We start from the raw sequence: 18,309 nt of genomic DNA on the forward strand, positions 1-18,309 counted from the left end.
TTAATTCCATATACTCCATAACTCCCATACGCAATAGCCGATAGGAACGGATCTCTGAGGATAAATAGGGGATTATAATGATACCAAACATGATATGTTTCCTGTATCTTGAACCTAAGATCTTAATAAAGTGCTTTTAACATTATTATATTTAACTATAAACTCTATTACATTTGATTATAAACGACTGTGTATTGGATCTATTTTTAAGGTGAACTATTTACAAGTGAATGTGTCAGTGTAAGTGTATGTGTGCGTTATTTATTGTGCAAGCGTCATAACATGTGGTGTACTGATCACAATCGCACGGTAAAGCAATATTAATCAATATTGTTCACTTCATCCAATTATTTGACTTCAACAGCTCCACCCTTTGAGAGTATACCTAACACTCTCACCCAAAAAATTATATTGCAGGATCTCAGTAGCACATTCCATTGTCTGTGGATATCAGTCAGGTTACCATAAAAGAGAGTCACAATCCTTGAAACAATTTTCTTTTCCTATGGAACATATACCTTTGGAGCTTGGATATAACCCTTTGTGTGCCCTTCATCCACACATGTAATACATTATCTGGAAGTATACAAGATACAATAAAATGTGTAACATCATTATAGAATATTCTACTACAGTTCTTCATGCCTAACAGGTTCATCTGTCCGAAGCATGTCTTTTAGCTTAGATGACAAGTCTGAATTATTACTGGACTGGCATCGCTGTATGCACCTCTCTTCAACTATTCAACTATAGGGTCAAAGTACTTACGGACACAATTAGGGCCATCTTTTTCATTGGGCACGATGGGCAGCTGCCCGGGGGCCCCACGGGCAAGGGGACCCCACAGGCACGGCTCTTAATGAGAATAAATAATCCTGCAAAAGAAAAAAACCTGCAAAAAAACATTCAAGGGTCACTGAGCAAGTACATCTATCTATCTCTATCTCTATATATCTATATCTATATCTATATCTTGTAAGGAGGAAGAAAGAAAGAGTGTGTCCAAACAAAGAGGCACTCTAATGGTCAAAGATTAAAACTTAAATTTTATTAGTATATTTTAAAAGTTCTCAATATAATGAGTTCCATAAGGACCTATAGCGAAATATTTAAAATAAGAGAATTGGAATGAATGTATAGAAAATTAATGTTCTGTTAAAATAGGTAGTAACACGAGACTACCAAGCCAGCCTGCTGCCGAAATAAGTCTATATATTTATATAATTGTTCATGATATAGATAGTACTAATATAAATCAATCTGACCATATAAAGACATCAATAGTCTAAGTCAACAGAGATCTCCCAATGTATGTGGTAAGGAGAATCCCTTTATGGCTATAGGGATTTTATATTCCCTGCATGTATCCTTATTTCCCTCTATATTATTATCATGTTTATCATATATCAAGGGGAAATATACTGGCTCATAATTTAATTGGTCATACACACATAGACTGAAACACTTGCAACTAGATCATATTTCCAGAGTCACGCTGATATCATACTGAATGAGAGCATAATTAGATTAGCTCATATTATCTACCACTCGTATTTACATAAAACTGATATAGTGTGGCTAGGATTTTTTACAGCAGACTCTTAGATTAAGGGTAGGTTGTTCTCTTCCTTGTATTTATTAGTATAGAAGCAGGATTAATATATAAAGGTTAGAATACGTATCTAAAATTCCCTACTATACACAGTGTTTCAAACAAGGAGGAGTTATATTGCTCGGCCTCACTATGTTCTGGGTGTAGACATGGAGCTCTGACTCCGGATCTTTTCCTATATTAATCAAATTACTAGATCACGGCAGGTCTAAATCTAGGCTATCTGCCTAAATATGTAACAATTATTATCAGTTAGTCAATGTGTTATAACAGGTCAGATAAGCAGCGAGCGCAGCGTCCGCTGACGCGCGTTTCGCTAGAAGGCTTTATCAAGGCAAAAAATAAAGCCTTGATAAACAGACAACAGTTTTAATATACATTATATACAACAGTTTCAGTGAGAAAGATCTCTAATCCTGATACTGCCAATAGTAGCTCGAAAGGGTCAGTGGGCAGCTGAGGCAAAGTCCCTTTTCTATCATCTGGCTCTTCGTCCCAGTCATCCCTTGATGTCTCTTCTTGAGAACGATGTTTCCTTCTGACAGCCGACAGGCCTGTGCATCTCAGTCGTAGTCTTTCTGCTGCCGTTTGTAGAAGAACGGAGGAGAGCGCCTGCGCTGGACAGGTCTCTGCTGAGAGGACACTTCCTCTGCTCTCTCTCACTTGCTCACTTGCTTTGTACTTACTTCCCCCCCAGATTCTGCAGCATTCTCTCCTCTTGGCCGGTAGAAACGTCTGCGAAACCTTCGTTGGTAGGGTGCAAATCTGCTTCCTTTTACTGGTACACCACCAGGGTCAGTCACGTTTGCTGCCTTGGCACCCTTCTCTCTGTCCACAAGATCAAATTTCACAGTCTCCCCGTCTCCAACACTGCGCAGAAACTTCCTTGGGTTATTTCGCTTTATTGCTGTCTGGTGGACAAAGACATCTTCTTTGGTGTCATTTCTGTTGATGAAGCCATTTCCATTACGCACATTAAACCACTTGACAGTGCCCAAAACCTTTACATGGGAACCAGCAAACTTTTGGTAACCTTGTAGGAGCCGAACAGTATGCTGAAAGGCTTGATGACCGGGGGAAGCCGCTTGGGTTAATTTACCCTTCAAAGTCGCCACTAGCTCATCCGGGCATCTTTGCAGCACATTCATCCCCAGGATTATGGGGGCTATGTTACCTGCACAGAGGGTGGTGACAAGACAGCATTGTCTTGGCAACAAGGTTGCTTCGATCTGGATGTCCGCTTCCCAATACCCTTCACACGCAATCTCGAGGCCGTTACTGGCGGTCAGCTGCAGCCAGGTTGGGGGTGGTGATAACAGCTGCTCTTTGCCCCAATACTTGTGTAATGTAGGGAGCCGGATGGTCGTAATCTGCGACCCCATGTCAAGCATAGCCAGGGTCTCCACTCCATTAATTGTAACAGGTAATGTGGGACATTGTCCGATGAACTGGGGCTTCCAGTTTTCTGGATCCGGATCTATTCCCGGGGCTCGCCCCGAGGTTCGGCCCTCAATCTCGGGGTGTTGGAGTTTAAATGTTCGCTTTGGTCGCAGTTTCGTTCTATGTGTCCTATCCCATGGCACCGGTGGCATATCGGGCGCCCTTGACTATTGAATTGGCTTGGTGATCACCGAACATACTCGCAAGGTGGTTCCCACCTGCCTCGGACTAGTCTTTGTCTTTCGGGCCTCCACTTTGGTTCCCCGTAGGTGGGTGCCGGTGGCCTCGCCATTTGGCGCATCCCTCGCTGGATTTCTGCCATTCCGACGGCCAGCTCCTCCATTTGCTTTTTGAGCATTTGCATTGGGTCTCCGGTTGGATACTGACCGCTCTGTATTACCGATTCTTGGGCCCGTGTTGATTTTTCTGTGCTGCTTGCTATGGCTCCCGACGAGCTAGAGCTTTCTCTGAAGCCCACCAATTCTGGGTATTCTTCTTCCCTTCCCCGTTGGTTACCGACAATGGCTATGGCAGTCTCTTTAAACTCTCGGAAGGTTTTGCCTGGCATCTGTGCTTTCATCAGTCGTAGCTGAATCTCAACGCTTTCTTGGGTGACTCCTTCTACAAACTGTACGGTCAGGGCTTCGTCCGCGTTTCGTACTTCCTCTTTGTCCACTGCCTGAATGGCTCTTAGCATCTCTTGTAGGCTCAGGGCATAGTCCCGCAGTGTCTCGTTCGGTTGTTGCTTGCGAGCATAATGTTTCATCTTCAGCTCCGGAAGAGTTCTTGTCTCAAACGTTGTGGAAATTTTCTTTGAAACTTGTGCCGCTTCTTTCTTGTCGTCCATCGACCATGAGATCACTTCACTGAGCGCCGACCCTGTGAGTTGCCCTATTAAGATCTCCACTTTCTGCTGTTCATTCAACGGGTATAGCCGGAACATGGATTCTAGTTTGTTCTTGAATTCTGTGAATGAAGTCTTCTATAGCTTGTCGTCGTCTCCGCTGTACTTCGGGAGCCATGGGGACCCGAAATAGTACAGTAGGGTTATGGGCACATTTGGTGTTGCTGCTGGGGCAGCCTGATCTGGGTTTTGCGGCCCTGCCGGTTGCTGATCCATTTTTCACGAGGGTACTACTCTCCTGTTGCACTCAGATCCTGTTTGGTTTAACGCCAAAGTTTATGTGGTGGTCGAGACGGATGGGATTTCCTTCCCTTACCTTGTCCTCCAGACACGAGTCAGGTTCTTTTCTGTTTGGATATCCGGTGGTCAGGAGATAAATGCTTCAATGAAAGGGACAAGGATTGGTCAAACAACTTGGGTTTATTAAGAATGCGGTAAGGATAATTTTGGTAAACCACCGCGCCACTGACCCCTTCAGCTCAATGGTAATGACAAAATAATCATTTGATCAACATAGAGCACAATAGCATTTAACATATAATATACGCTTGGTGAGTATAAGGCACAATAGCGATAACATCTTCAATATCAATAAATCAATTTTTAGGTAAATCACTTAACATTAACATTCATCTAAAACATTTGGTGCACCAATATTAACCCTGGTAACGTTACCAAATTTTACACTCAGTCCTGGGTTGAACTGTGCACAGGAATTTTGTAGTGTTTAAATATCCTGCAGAGGTTTCCAGAAGGGTTAATAATTCAAATTAAGTCTCTGTACTTTCTCTCTAAAAGGTAGATGTTAAACTGTAGGCAGTGTTAAAGATTATAACAAAACACAGGACTGTTGCTCAATTCAGTCACAAAATTGCGCTGTTCTCTCATCACTCTTCCCTCTGATGCTGGGGTGTGTGCAGTACACTGCAGGCTAGGATTTTACCTTGAAAAGGTTCTGCAGTTCGTGGAGACTGTGTTGGATACCCCACTGTGTGTCTCCAGCCGTTCTCCAGCCGTGTGTGCTGGCAATATCACCAATTCCAGCAGCAGATCAGTCTCTCATGTCAGCTTCCCCTTTCTTGTTGCCATATCCCACACTCCTCCTTCCTGCACATCCTCCTGGGTACATCCTTTCAGTTCAACTGTCAACTGTCATTCCCACTGTGTCTTCCTCAGCCTCTAGTAACCCCTTGTAGCCCTGCATTTTTAAAAGCGTTTATGCACTTCCTCTGTGCTGTTTTATAGGGCTTTGGGCACCACAAATGCAGGAAAGAATAGCTGCAGGGATGTTGATAGAGAGAGAGCACCTGGAATAGGCCAATAGGCAAAACAAGGGGTGTATAACCGTAATATCCAAGTATGTATCTTTGCTCCTTGTGACAGAGTGCTTGTTTGGTACCCACAGTAGAAAGTACATTTATGGCTAAATTGCAAGGACCATTTGAAAACATGGAAAAAGTGGGTGAAGTTATTTATGAGGTATACTAGCCAAGGAAAAGAAACCTGGAACAGATCTTTCATGTAAACCTAATAAAACCATGGAAAGATAGAGTAGCTCTGTCAGTTACCCTGGTAACTACTATATCTGTGGTCCCGGAAGTAACAGTACCCAAAACACTCTCAGCCATTCAACAGCATGAAATAGAGATTTGTTTGTGGACATACCAGATAAAACAACAGTCTTTATACATGACATAGTCACTGAAACAGTGGTTAAGGCTAAGCTAAAGCCTTATAGGAAGCCCAATGAGAATAAATGTCTAAAGAAATTAATAAAATGTTGGCATTAGATGTCATTAAAGAGTCACATAGTGAATGGTCAAGTCCCATTGTACTCATTTCAAAACCTTACAGGGGCATACGCTTCTGCAATGACTTTTGTATACTAAATAATGGGCCTAATTCATTAAGGTAAGGGGAAAAAAAGGAGTTCAATTATAGACATTTTAGAATGCAAGGGGTGCAAATGAGTTTATTATTTTATACACAAGTTAAATATTGGCTGTTTTTTCATACAGCACACAAATACTTGATACCTTTATTTTTACACTGAAATTTAAGATTGATTTAGGCCATGCCCTACACCAACTTTAAATCTGCACCCACATTTTAAATTTATCTATCTCCCCTTCCAATGTAACCATGGTTTTGCCAAGGTGCAAAACTGTTTGCTTTACCTTCCTTAATGAATCAGGCCCAATAAGTCTAAGTTTGATGCCTACCCAATGCCCCATGTGGATGAGCTCATTGAATGGCTGGGAACTGCATGGTTCTTAGCCACTTTAGATTTAACAAAAGGGTATAGGCAAGTTCTCTGGACAGACAAGACAAAAGAAAAGACAGCTTTTTCTGCACCAGAGGGGTTGTTCCTACATAAGATGTTACAATTTGGATTACATGGAGCACCCACCACCTTTCAGCAAATGATGAAAATTCTAAGGCCCCATAGACAATATACTGCTGCTTACCTTGATGATGTAGTGATCCATAGTCCTGATTGGCAATCTCACCTACCCAGGGTACAAGCAGTTTTGGACTCAATCCGTTGAGGCAGGGTTAACAGCCAACTCAAAAAGGTGTTACTTATGGATGAAGATGGTTAGGTATCTGGGCTACACCATAGGCAGAAGTCTGATAAAACCCTGACTTAATAAAATTGAGGAAATACAAAAATGGCCACGGTGTTTAAACAAGAAGTTGGTATAAGCTTTTCTGGGAATCACAGGCTTTTGTAGAAGGCTTGCTCCCAATTTTGCCACTATTGCTGTCCTGTTGACTGACCTTACCAAGGGTAAGTACTCAGTTGTGATTAAGTGGAGTCCTGAGGCAGAAAAGACTTTTCTGGCAATGAAGGGTAACATTGTGCATCCAAACCTTTTTAATGACGCCTGTTTTTAATAATGAATTTCTCATGCAGACAAATGCGTCAAATGTAGGGGTAGGTGCAGTGTTATTCCAAAGTAAAGATGGGGAGGAACATTCTCTTATTTATTTAAACAGAAAGTTGAATGTACATTAGAGAAATCATACTACTATTGAAAAAGAAACCCTGATAAATTAAATGGGCATTGTAAATGCTAAGGTATTACCTTTTGGCCCAGAAATTTAAATTGATCATGGATCATGTTTTGTTGAAATGTATGTCTGAGAATAAATAAACTAATGGAAGAATAACCAGGTGGTTCTTGGCATAGGCCAGGAATCCAACTGGCCAAAGCCAATGCATTAACCTGAGTTCATTGCTTGGGGACTGCAAGTGTTCCACTCTGCAGATTGAAACATGTGTGTGCGTGGGTGGGGGTGGGGGAGGGGGTATGTGACAGAAGCACTGGAAAAATGGTAAATGGCAGATATACTGTATATATCCAAAATTTCTCTCATATCTGTTTTTAAAACCCCAGGGAGATTGAGTTTCCAAAAGAGTTTTTTTGGCTATAGGAAAATCCAATGCAAGCTCTGAGGTTATGAATGAAGAGAGGGCAGCACGGTGGCTTAGTGGCTAGCACTTCTGCCTCCCAGCACTGGGGTCATGAGTTCAATTCCCGACCATGGCTTTATCTGTGTGGAGTTTGTATGTTCTCCCCGTGTTTGCGTGGGTTTCCTCCGGATGCTCCGGATTCCTCCCATATTTCAAAAACATATTAGTATTTTAATTGGCTGCTATCAAATTTACCCTAGTCTCTCTCTCTCTCTGTCTGTCTGTCTGTCTATGTGTGCTAGGGAATTTAGACTGCAAGCTCCAATGGGGCAGCGACTGATGTGAGTTAGTTCTCTGTACATTGCTGCGGAATTAGTTTCATTATATATGTAGCATATGGTGATGATGATGAAGAGAGAAGGCCTATTTTTCCAACATATCAGACACTCTGCTGGTAATCAGGAGCTCCACCTGTATGATGAAGATAAAAAGCTGCTATGCAGTTTCCTCAGACTCCTACCACTCGAGGAACAGATCAGGTGCCTGTTAAGAGACACTGCAATTTGTTAAAAGTAAGTGCTATTATTTTAGGTATGGAACATTAGGTCCTTCACTTTCAAGTGGGTGTTCCTGCTATATTAAAAGCGGGACAGACCTTTGTTTCTGTATTGTTCATTTTTATGCTGGTAAATCAAACTTGTTGCAGCTGCTTGAACTAAGGCACTGGACTGGTGTGATATACTTGGCTGATACGTGGGAAGTGCAGCTGTGTACCTAAGGTGACGGTAGCCCTAATCCATTCTTGTGACAATATAGATATATTATACTTCTAGTAGATAAAGTGGTGTAAATACCAACTGCCACTGCTGTAGAAGGGATATGTATGGTGCAAGATAATTTAAACAGATAAGATAGAAAGAAAGTACAATGCTGAGAATTGCCACCAGCACTTATAACATAATTATAACACTAACACAATATATAATAAGCATACAATTTTATTGATACTTATTTTGAAAAAAAATATCTAAAATAAACATTTAGCATTACAATTGTTGCTGTAATGATTGACAATAAAGCCAACAGATACAAACTCAATAAAAACAAAATGCCAATAACATGCTGCTATGTACAAATTGATAGATAAAACTGTGTAGACAAATATGTCTCCTTTTCTCCATATGCAGTGAGACAGTGCACTGCTGAATATTTTCACTAAGTTATGGATTGAGCCTGAGAGAGATTAAAAGCTGATGTTTGTGTATATAACTATTTGGCCTCACTAAGGGCTAACACAAGGATGGTGTGGTGATGCCTATGTAAGTGTCATAGGGGTCAGGATCAAGGGAACAGTCTATAAAACAAAGGGAGGAGTCATACAGCTCTCTTTGATCCAGGACAGCAACCCTCCCTCTAATTCCTGGCTGTTGGATTCGGTAATCTTTAGCGGTTGTGGTATTCAACCTTCTTGTTGATTTGCCCTGAGGTAGAGAGGTGCTCCCCATGGTTTTGCCTGGGTTCTGGTGCCAGCCTGAGGCTGTGCGAATGGCGTGGTGCACAATTACTGGTATGGGTTTTGGTACAGGTTCGTAGGTGTGATGGTCCACTTGGTGAAGGGGTTCATGGTATGGTATCGGTGCTGGTACAGACCCGGAGGTATGATGGGCCACTTGGTACAGGGGCTTGTGGTATGGTATGGGAGCTTGTACAGGCCCAGAGGTATGATGGGCCACTTGGTACAGGGGCTTGTGGTATGGCAAGGGTGCTGGTAAAGCCCTGGAGGTATGATGGGCAACTTGGTGCTCAGGCTTGTGGTTTTGTACAGGTGCTGGTACAGCCCTGAACATATGTGGAGCCTCTTATTGGGTGGGCTCAATGCCAGGAGAGTGATCCTGTGGATAGTGCAGTTTTTAGCGCGGCAGGAGAACACTATTGTATTGTTGGCTTAAGTTCAGTGTAAGTACAGCCCCTGGGGGATGCCATGCGGTGTGATATGATTAGCCCAGATGAGTTTGGGTTCCGTGAATGCCTTGGGATTATTGTCACAGTTTAAAGATAAACTACAAGAGTGCGCTTAGGTAAAATGGTGGATAAATACTGATGACTGAAGGGTAGGCGACCCAAAATGGGACATAGAGATTAGTATTGATCAGTAGCCAAGGCTGATGTCCTCCTTCACAATATCAGTGAACGGTTATCTCAATAAACAAGTTAATTGCCAACAAGTTGGTGTAGTGTCTTTTATTACTTAGAATTAGAGATGTTCACTGACCCCCATGTTTTGGTTTTGGATCTGGATTAACTTCGTGCTTTGGTTTTGATTTTGGCAAAACCACCCTCGTGTTTTGGTTTGGGATCCCTATTTTTTCTAAAATCCTTATTTTTTTCTAAAATCCCATAATTTGGCTCTTTTTTGTTCCTACATTATTATTAACCTCAATAACATTAATTTCCAGTCATTTCCAGTTAATTTTTGTTAAGTGACAAGAACACTGCTACCCCTCCTGTTTCTGTATGAGCAATGGCACTGGAGACTGGAGTTTGACAAGAACACTTCTACCCATATTTCTGTGTGAGCAATGTCACTGGAGAATGGAGAGTGACAAGAACACTGCTACTCCTGTTTCTGTGTGAGTAATGGCGCTGAATCTCCTGGGGAGGGAGGTACTTATAGAATCCAAAACCTATGAGATCCGTCAACGCCACAATGACGCTTTGCCTCGATTCAGATCCGATGACGCGCAGGTTGCAGTTTTCAAATTGAGCCACTAGCGAGGTAACAGAGTGTAGAGGGTAGTCAGACAGGCCGGTTTGATAGCATTTGGACAGTGGAGATGCACCAGGGAAATCCAGAATAATTGTCTAGAGACAAGCCAGATCAATACATCAGCATGGTAAACAAGGAGATCCAATAGAGTAGTCACAACAGCGGGGTCAAAATACAGGAAGGCTATCATAAGCAGGGATAATCAGAAGCAGGACAGGAACAAGACAAAGTCATACATTGGAGATCAATACACAGGCAATAAAAAGTAATGCTGGAGCTGAGGGACCCAAACCTCTGGCACCAGTATGGTGCCAGAGACCTCTTTAAATTGATTGTGGGGCCTGCTAATTAGCGCCAGTGGAGCAGCATCAGGAGACACTGCCAGAGCTTCCTGTAGCGTCAGTTGTCTAGTTGTGAAGCAACCAGGTGTGGCCGAGCGGACAGGAAGCGGCCGTCCCTGGATGGAAGAGGGACAGCATCTGACAATTTATTTGTGCAGAGTGGAGGAGTCCAGGAGATACAAATGAAAAAAAAGGAAAATAATAGTGCAGCACTTTAAACTCCTGACATAGTCAGTAAGGATTTGAAGACAATCTCAATGGGCCTCTTGTGATCCAAACAGCAAAATAGGTGATGGTTCCCCTTATGTGGGTACACTTACAAGAGACACCCTTTTGTTACTACATTCAAATATAAGGCATTGTGAATGGACAGCTTCTAGCATGCGTATTCCCTATAGGTATTCTACTTAATAGTTATATTCTTGTAGATTTCATATAACCCAATCTTTAGAGGATTTGTTGGTAATCATCATTTTGAGAAGGGACACCCGCTAATGGAAATCTTTCATTCATCTGTCCCAGTTTATAGATTCAAAAATAGAAAAAAATGTATCTAGTACAATATGTTATGACATATATATTTTTTTATTGCACTAAATAATCATAATAACTAGGTAAAACACTGATAAAATGCAAAATACAGGTGCCCCTACCAAATTAGAGAAAAGGCAATCGTCTAGTAAATAAAGATGTTATCCCGGGATAATTACTGCAACAATGCTGTCATCCAGATGGTAAATAAGGTAGGTTCCACTGTAACTGCCAGGAATTACCCTCCAAATTCTTTTGACCCAAGGATGAGGGGTCAAGGTAGGTGCAAACTGGTGTAAAATTGAAGATATTTATATTCCAACATGTAGGTAAAATGATCCAAAACATCACATGATCCAACATCAATTCATTGTGTAAATAGCCATTCTATAATGCAATATTGAAAATAAAAACACGCTTCCCCATAGAGCATGAATAAATACTAATACTTAAACCAACTATACTAAAAACTAACAGAATGGAATAGAAATCAATGTTAAGAAAAAGATTCAAAAAAGTATATAAAATCTTGCTAAACAAACAAATGACTGTTCTGCATTAATAAACATTTTGATTGATGTGTAGAAATTTTTATACAAAGAAATCTGTTCACGGCTTGCAGTGTAGTGTTTCAAGCCTTACTCTCATAATGAGGCACAGACACCAAGCCTCGTTTTGGATTAGCTGTGTGCTAAGCTTGGTTTTATAAAACAAAGCTAAGCCTCAGTATCAATAAAGAGATGTGTTCAGATTCAATGTGTCCTTGTCATTTATGTTTATTATGCAGAATACATAATAAAATTCTTATGATCATAATTACAATATTAGCGGTAAGTAGTAAAATTCTTATGTTCATAATCACAATGTTAACAATATTAACAGAAAATAGAGCCGCCTTCATCCAGACTTTCCCCTGCCACTATAAAGGGCCACATATATGGCCAAAAACCACAAAAAGGAGATGTCACTAGTCGTATTCATAACAACTTATAATTGATTATAGATCTTTTCCACAGGTTGATGATAAAAGAGAGAAGAAAAAATAAAAATAAAAATAAAAACACATTAGGCAAAATTATACCAAAGGAACTTATTCAAGACAGCGTTTCAATTCAAAATCTTTGTTTAAACCCTTAGGTAGTAAACAATCAAGCTTAAAAATCCATTGCATTTCCCTTCTAATCAGTTGATTATCCACATCCCTATATCCAGTTCTTATAAATGGTGTCAATCCCAATAAAATTCTTTAAATCCTTCTCTGAAAAGTTATGTATTTTTTTAAAATTCCCTGAAACAGAATGTAATTCATAGCCCATTTTAATGTTTAATAAATGTTTATATATTTTTTTCTTTAGGGGACGTGATGTTTTTCCTACATAGAACATCCCACACTTACACTCCAACAGATCTGTGACATTACTAGAATTACACGTAATGAAATTATTAATATTATATACATGATTATGGACAGTGAATTCCTGAACTTTCCTTTAATTACTTTTAATGGCTCTACAAGCTATGCAACTACCACATCTGTGAAAACCTTTCGTCATGATCCTACCTGTCCTTAAGTCATCTGCCAGAGGACTAAGATGTATGTGATTGTGTCCGTCGGTTTTGATAACATTTGGTATGGATTATATTATTTTTAATATATTTCCTCGATCTTGAAAATGTATTAAAGTTTGACTAATGTCAAAATCAAACTTGATGTTCCAATTGTTATCATTAAGACTGGAAAAGAAAAGATCTAATGAGCGTCTCTCACCCCTCCAAAAGAATATGATGTTGTCTATGTAATGTCTTCAGGAAACCAGGCTTTCCCCAAGCTGACCATTAATGTGATGATATTCCCAATAGGTCATGAAAAGGTTGGCATAGCTTGGGGCAAACTTGGTACCCATAGCTGTTCCAGTCTTCTGGATAAAGTAATCACTCTTAAAATAGAAATAGTTATTGAGTAAAATAAAGTAAATACCTTCTAATATAAAGTCCTTTAACTTACTCTTCATCTCAACTTTATTTAAGAAGAAATGTATGGCTTCCAATCCTTTTGTATGTTCAATGATCATATAAAGCAAAATAATATCCATTGTCACGATGTGCATGCTTTCATCCCACGTTATATAATTGAGTTTGACAAGAGTATCCCTCGTTTTTCAATTTAACATAGGTGGTCTGATCAGTCTTTTAATCTCACCTATATAATCATCTTTATACATTATAACAATCCCCCCTTATCCACAGGTTTTATAATAATGCTAGTATCTCTTTACAGGGATCTCAATGCCATTCTCTCTTTGTATGCTAAACTAGAGGGTGTTGAATGCTTTAAAAACACTGAATAACCCGACAGTGAGTAGAATAATGTGGGAAATGTGAACACTAATACCCCGACATGGAACAAACATCGACTTAGCATTACTCAGATGCAGTGATTTCACTATCGGATCTCTTCTTGACTGTTGTAAATGACGTCAAATAAAAAAGGCGACTGATATTAAAGCGGCAATGCACGGACCGGCTTGTAACGGCAAGGTTAACCGTTACCTTAACCATTAACTCTATCCCCTAACCCTAACCATGATCCCTAAACCTAAAAAAATACCTACATTACATGTATGTCAGCCAGGTCCGTGCTTTAAGAGGAGTTGCATTTGTTTACAACAGTCGGCAACAGATCCGGTCGTAAAATGAGTGCACATGTGTAATGGTAAGTCAATTTTTGTTTAACATCGGGGAATGAGTGTTTGGATTTTCCACGTCGTTGTAGTCACTTTCGGGGTAATCAGTGTCGTGAAACTAACTACCACCAAAATTAGAGATGTGTCTACTTTCATTTTAGTCAAACTCCTTAAATTTTCAATGATCAGATTATTAAAAGTGTCAATAAAAGGTCCTTTAACATTATACAAGTAGACTTTTTTTTAAATGTATCAAATGTATCACCTACAATCTGAAGATTGTAAAGATTTCTAATATTATTTTGTATATCGATAAATAAGGTTGAAAGCATTCGGGCTGGGTTAAGGGTCAACACCGAAAGTTCATGAGAGTTAAATAAACTAATTAATTGAACTCAAGTTGCATATATTGGAAAATTAAGTCTTATTATTGGGTTTAGTTGTATCTATCGTTAAGACATCTTCGTATTCGGTTTCTGAATTTTGATATTTCTTAACATATCTCTAAACTTAATACAAAAAAAGTGTTTTAGACTTCTACATGAACACAAAATCAGCAATGCAGCTTTTCCTTTTAGAGTAGGGTCACCACCTACATCAAAAATAGATATGATTGATTATGTTCCTAAAAAGAGAGGAAATAGAAGAGGTCTGCTTAAACAAAAAGAAATTATTAGTAAAACTTAATAAAATGGGAACATCATTTGAAGATGAAGTCAAAATATTATTCAGCCAACATAAACTTACCATGTAGGAAGAGAAGGTGTTAAAAAAGGGGCTTAAGTTTACCCTGACTAACAAAATCAACCCTTTTCAGGTTTTTGTTGACCTGCAAAAATTAATACAGAGGCTCTTTTTGAAAAAAAATCTTATGAAAAAAAAAAAAAAATTTGAGGAAACAGATGATTTTAATATCTCTACATCTGTAGAAGAAATTTGGAAACTACAACCAAAAAATGTAAAAATAAAGTCTACTTTTAATCCCTGGTATAAAAGGGGATGTTTCATTGAAAGTTTTGATCTAATGATACAGCCAGATATTAATAAATAAGAAATATTTGACTACATAATCTTAAGAAGGAAGAAAGTAAGGCCCTAAAAACCTTACAAGAGGACAATAGTCTGGTAATTAAGCCAGCCGATAAGGGCGGGGGGTGGGGGTAGTTCTCATGGATAGTGATTTCTACATTAAAGAGATTAATTGGCAATTGGAGGATGGGAATACATATATCCATCTAAGCCAAGACCCTACTGATAAAATCCAATCCCTGGTGTCTCTGGTAGAGAAACACCGTAAAAATGAAGTTTTGACCAAGGAGGAAATGGAGTTTATTATTATTCAGTATCCTACTACACCTGTGATGTATATTCTCATGAAGGTCCACAAGGATATTAACAACCCCCCTGGACGTCCTATAATAGCAGGTACCAAATCACTTACCTCCAATCCTTCAGAATTCATTGATTGCCATCTCCAGCCACTAGTGGTCCAAATTAAATGTTATGTTAAGGACACCAGAAATGTCTTAAATAAACTCAAGAACATTGAATAGGAGGATCATATTTTTCTTATAACTGCGGACGAAAAGTCTCTTTATATTTGCATAACACATAATGATTGTCTTAGAGATGTTAAATATTTTCTGGATATGCGGAATTATTCTATGCCTCTAAATAATTTCCTGTTGGAGGGCATTGAGTTCATCCTCACAAATAATAATTTTTATTTTGAAGAACGGTATTAACTTCAGCAGGTGGGTACAGCAATGGGGACCAGATTTGCCCCCAGTTATGCTAACCTTTTCTGGCATGCTGGGAGGATCAGTTGGTTTGGAGTGGGCATGTGCTGGGGGTAGGTCTGGTCACCTGGATAAGGTATATAGATGATGTTTTGTTTTTTTGGCAGGGAGATCTCTCCAGTCTGGATGAGTTTTGTCTGTACCTTAATCTGAATAACATCAATGTTGAATTTTCTTATGAAGTGAGTCAGGATCTTATCCACTTTTTAGATCTAACCATCTTTATTTCTGAGGGTAAGATTTGCACAAAAACTTACAAAAACCCCACTGACTCTAATTCCTACATTACACTGGCTAGTAAACATCACTGTAAATGGATCTCTAATGTACCGATAGTGCAGTTCTTATGACTCAAAAATAATTGTAATAAACCTGACATTTTACAGGAACAAACTTTACAGATGGAACAACAATTTCTAGTTAAAGGCTACAGTAATGATATTCTGATAAATCTATAGATAAAGTGTCCCAAATAGACAGAGGAGTTATTTTAAATGATCAATCGAAGACAAAATGTAAGTTTAATTCAAAAGGGGAAAATGTGCATTTTATCATCCAGTATAACTCTAATCATAGGGTTATTTTAAAAAAATGGTAGGGTAATACTGAAATATCTTAAAGGAAGATTCTACTTTGTGTAAGATTTTAACAAATAAACAATATTTATATAATCAGACATGCCCCAAATTTGAGGGAGTTATTGGTGAATAGTGCCTTAAAAGAATGTACATGGGGGAATTTCATCCAGGGGATTCTTTAGAAGTGGTTTGTGTATGGGATGTAAAGCTACGTTTAGAAATCAAAGGCATAAGATTACCACCCTTAATACTAAGGATAGAAGTTAAAAAATTAACCATTTTTTGATTTGCAACTCTAAGAATGTTATATATTTATTAGAGTGTAAGTGTGGAATGTTTTCTGTAGGGCGCATATCACGGCCTCTAAAAATCAGATTGACAGAACACATTCGAAATATTGAAAATGGTTTTGATAGGTTTCTGCACATTTCAAATTATGCCATAGAAGTTCTGTTTATAATTTAATACATTTTTGGGCTATTGATATTGTTAAAAATAAATGACGTAGGAGAGATATTCCGGTATGTTTAGCTAAGAAAGAGATGAGATGAATTTATCAGCTAAACACTTTGTCCCCAAATGGCCTCAATTCGGAATTCGAATTAAAATGATTTTTAGACAATATTTAAATATATTTAGATTCTGGTAGAGGCCCTATAATTTTATTTTGCTTTATTTTATTTTATTGGTAGATACATGGAGGTTTTTAAGGATTTCAACTTTCCCACTTGTTTATATTCTTATTGATGACTCATAATGTTTTCCTTCTTATGGAGGTTTACATTTTATTATTAGATTTGCATTTTCTCTACATGTACTGTTTGTGGACTTTATGAGGATGTTTATTACAGGGTACGGTCATGGTATTTTTCTATAATTGTTATAGTCAGTTATGTATGTTGCAGGCTTTTAAATTTTTATCAGTATCCACGTTGTGTACCTAGGCCACATGATAAGAGATTTGCTGATCCTATGCTTTTTTTCATTGGAGATTCATGTCATGGGATTAGAAAGTATACACATGTAGTTTTTGCAGATTCTGGGCATTTGCAGTGTCGGTAAGATTTATTTTTATGTATTTCATGAGAGCAAGAACACCATTTTGTTTTGCTACTTTCTCTGCTATTTCTTCTTTTTTTGGAAGTGAATTTGTATAGAATATCAGTTAATTATTGAGGAAAAATTCTATTGGTTGGTTATATCTTTAAATACTTACCATTTCATTGCTTCTGCTGCCTTGAGAAAGACTCTTTTATGAGCTGAAATGCGTTGTTGCATTAACGGGGAAGATTAAATATTTATATTCTTCATAAGTACTACAGAATATTCCTGAAACTCCATATCTATCAGCACTTATTCCGGACGGGTGCTGTGTGTATTTTGATGCCATATACCATTTTATATCTGGTATGTATATCTGAACCTGACCAGAATCAAAGGATTATGAGTATCTGCGATTCACCCAAACAGAGTGTGAGGTGGCTGCCAAAACAATAGGGAAAGTGAAAGGAGCGGGTCCCCAACTCTCCAGATTGGAAACAGAAAGTAAATATTGCTCGGGGTAAGCCAAGTTCCAGTGTTATTGTCATAAATATATGGGCAATAGAAAGTCTAAACATCTATTCCGATTATGGAAATGCCCCTGTAGCTTTCAATAAGCTGAATCAATAGTTCCACACTTGGAACAGTATCAAAAAGCTCATGAGTGAATCAAAACAGAATAAAAACAGGGGCATTTCCATAATCAGAATGGATGTTTCTATTGTCATATATTTGTGACAATAACACTGGAACTTGGCTCCTGGCATTTACTATTGCTGGCCCCATTGATCTTGAGGACTAGACACATGACTATTTACTCCTTCTGCTATTGCTGCTTTGGACAATTTCTCCTATGCACAATTACTAAGCTTATACTATGCTATTTTACTGTGACTAATTTGTTGTTCTAGTTATTTGTCTCCGTGCACTGAGATTTTGATTTTGTTGTTTATTGCTATTGACAACAAAGATGATTTCACAATAACCCTTACTGGTGTTTTTGTTCATATTACATCTTATACACAGGCGCCTTGGGAAGCTGGGGGTTTTACCCCGAGCAATATTTACTTTATGTCTATCTGAATGTCTTTGTATGGGTTTGCTAAGAAAGTGATATATGTTTTTATATGTATACCAGTTTTTAAATGTGAGTGGAATAAATATCCATTAATTTTTTTTAGCAAATCAACAGTA

The sequence above is a fragment of the Mixophyes fleayi genome, chromosome 5 (genome assembly GCF_038048845.1).
Source record: "Mixophyes fleayi isolate aMixFle1 chromosome 5, aMixFle1.hap1, whole genome shotgun sequence".
In the NCBI taxonomy this organism is placed as follows: Eukaryota; Metazoa; Chordata; class Amphibia; order Anura; family Limnodynastidae; genus Mixophyes; species Mixophyes fleayi.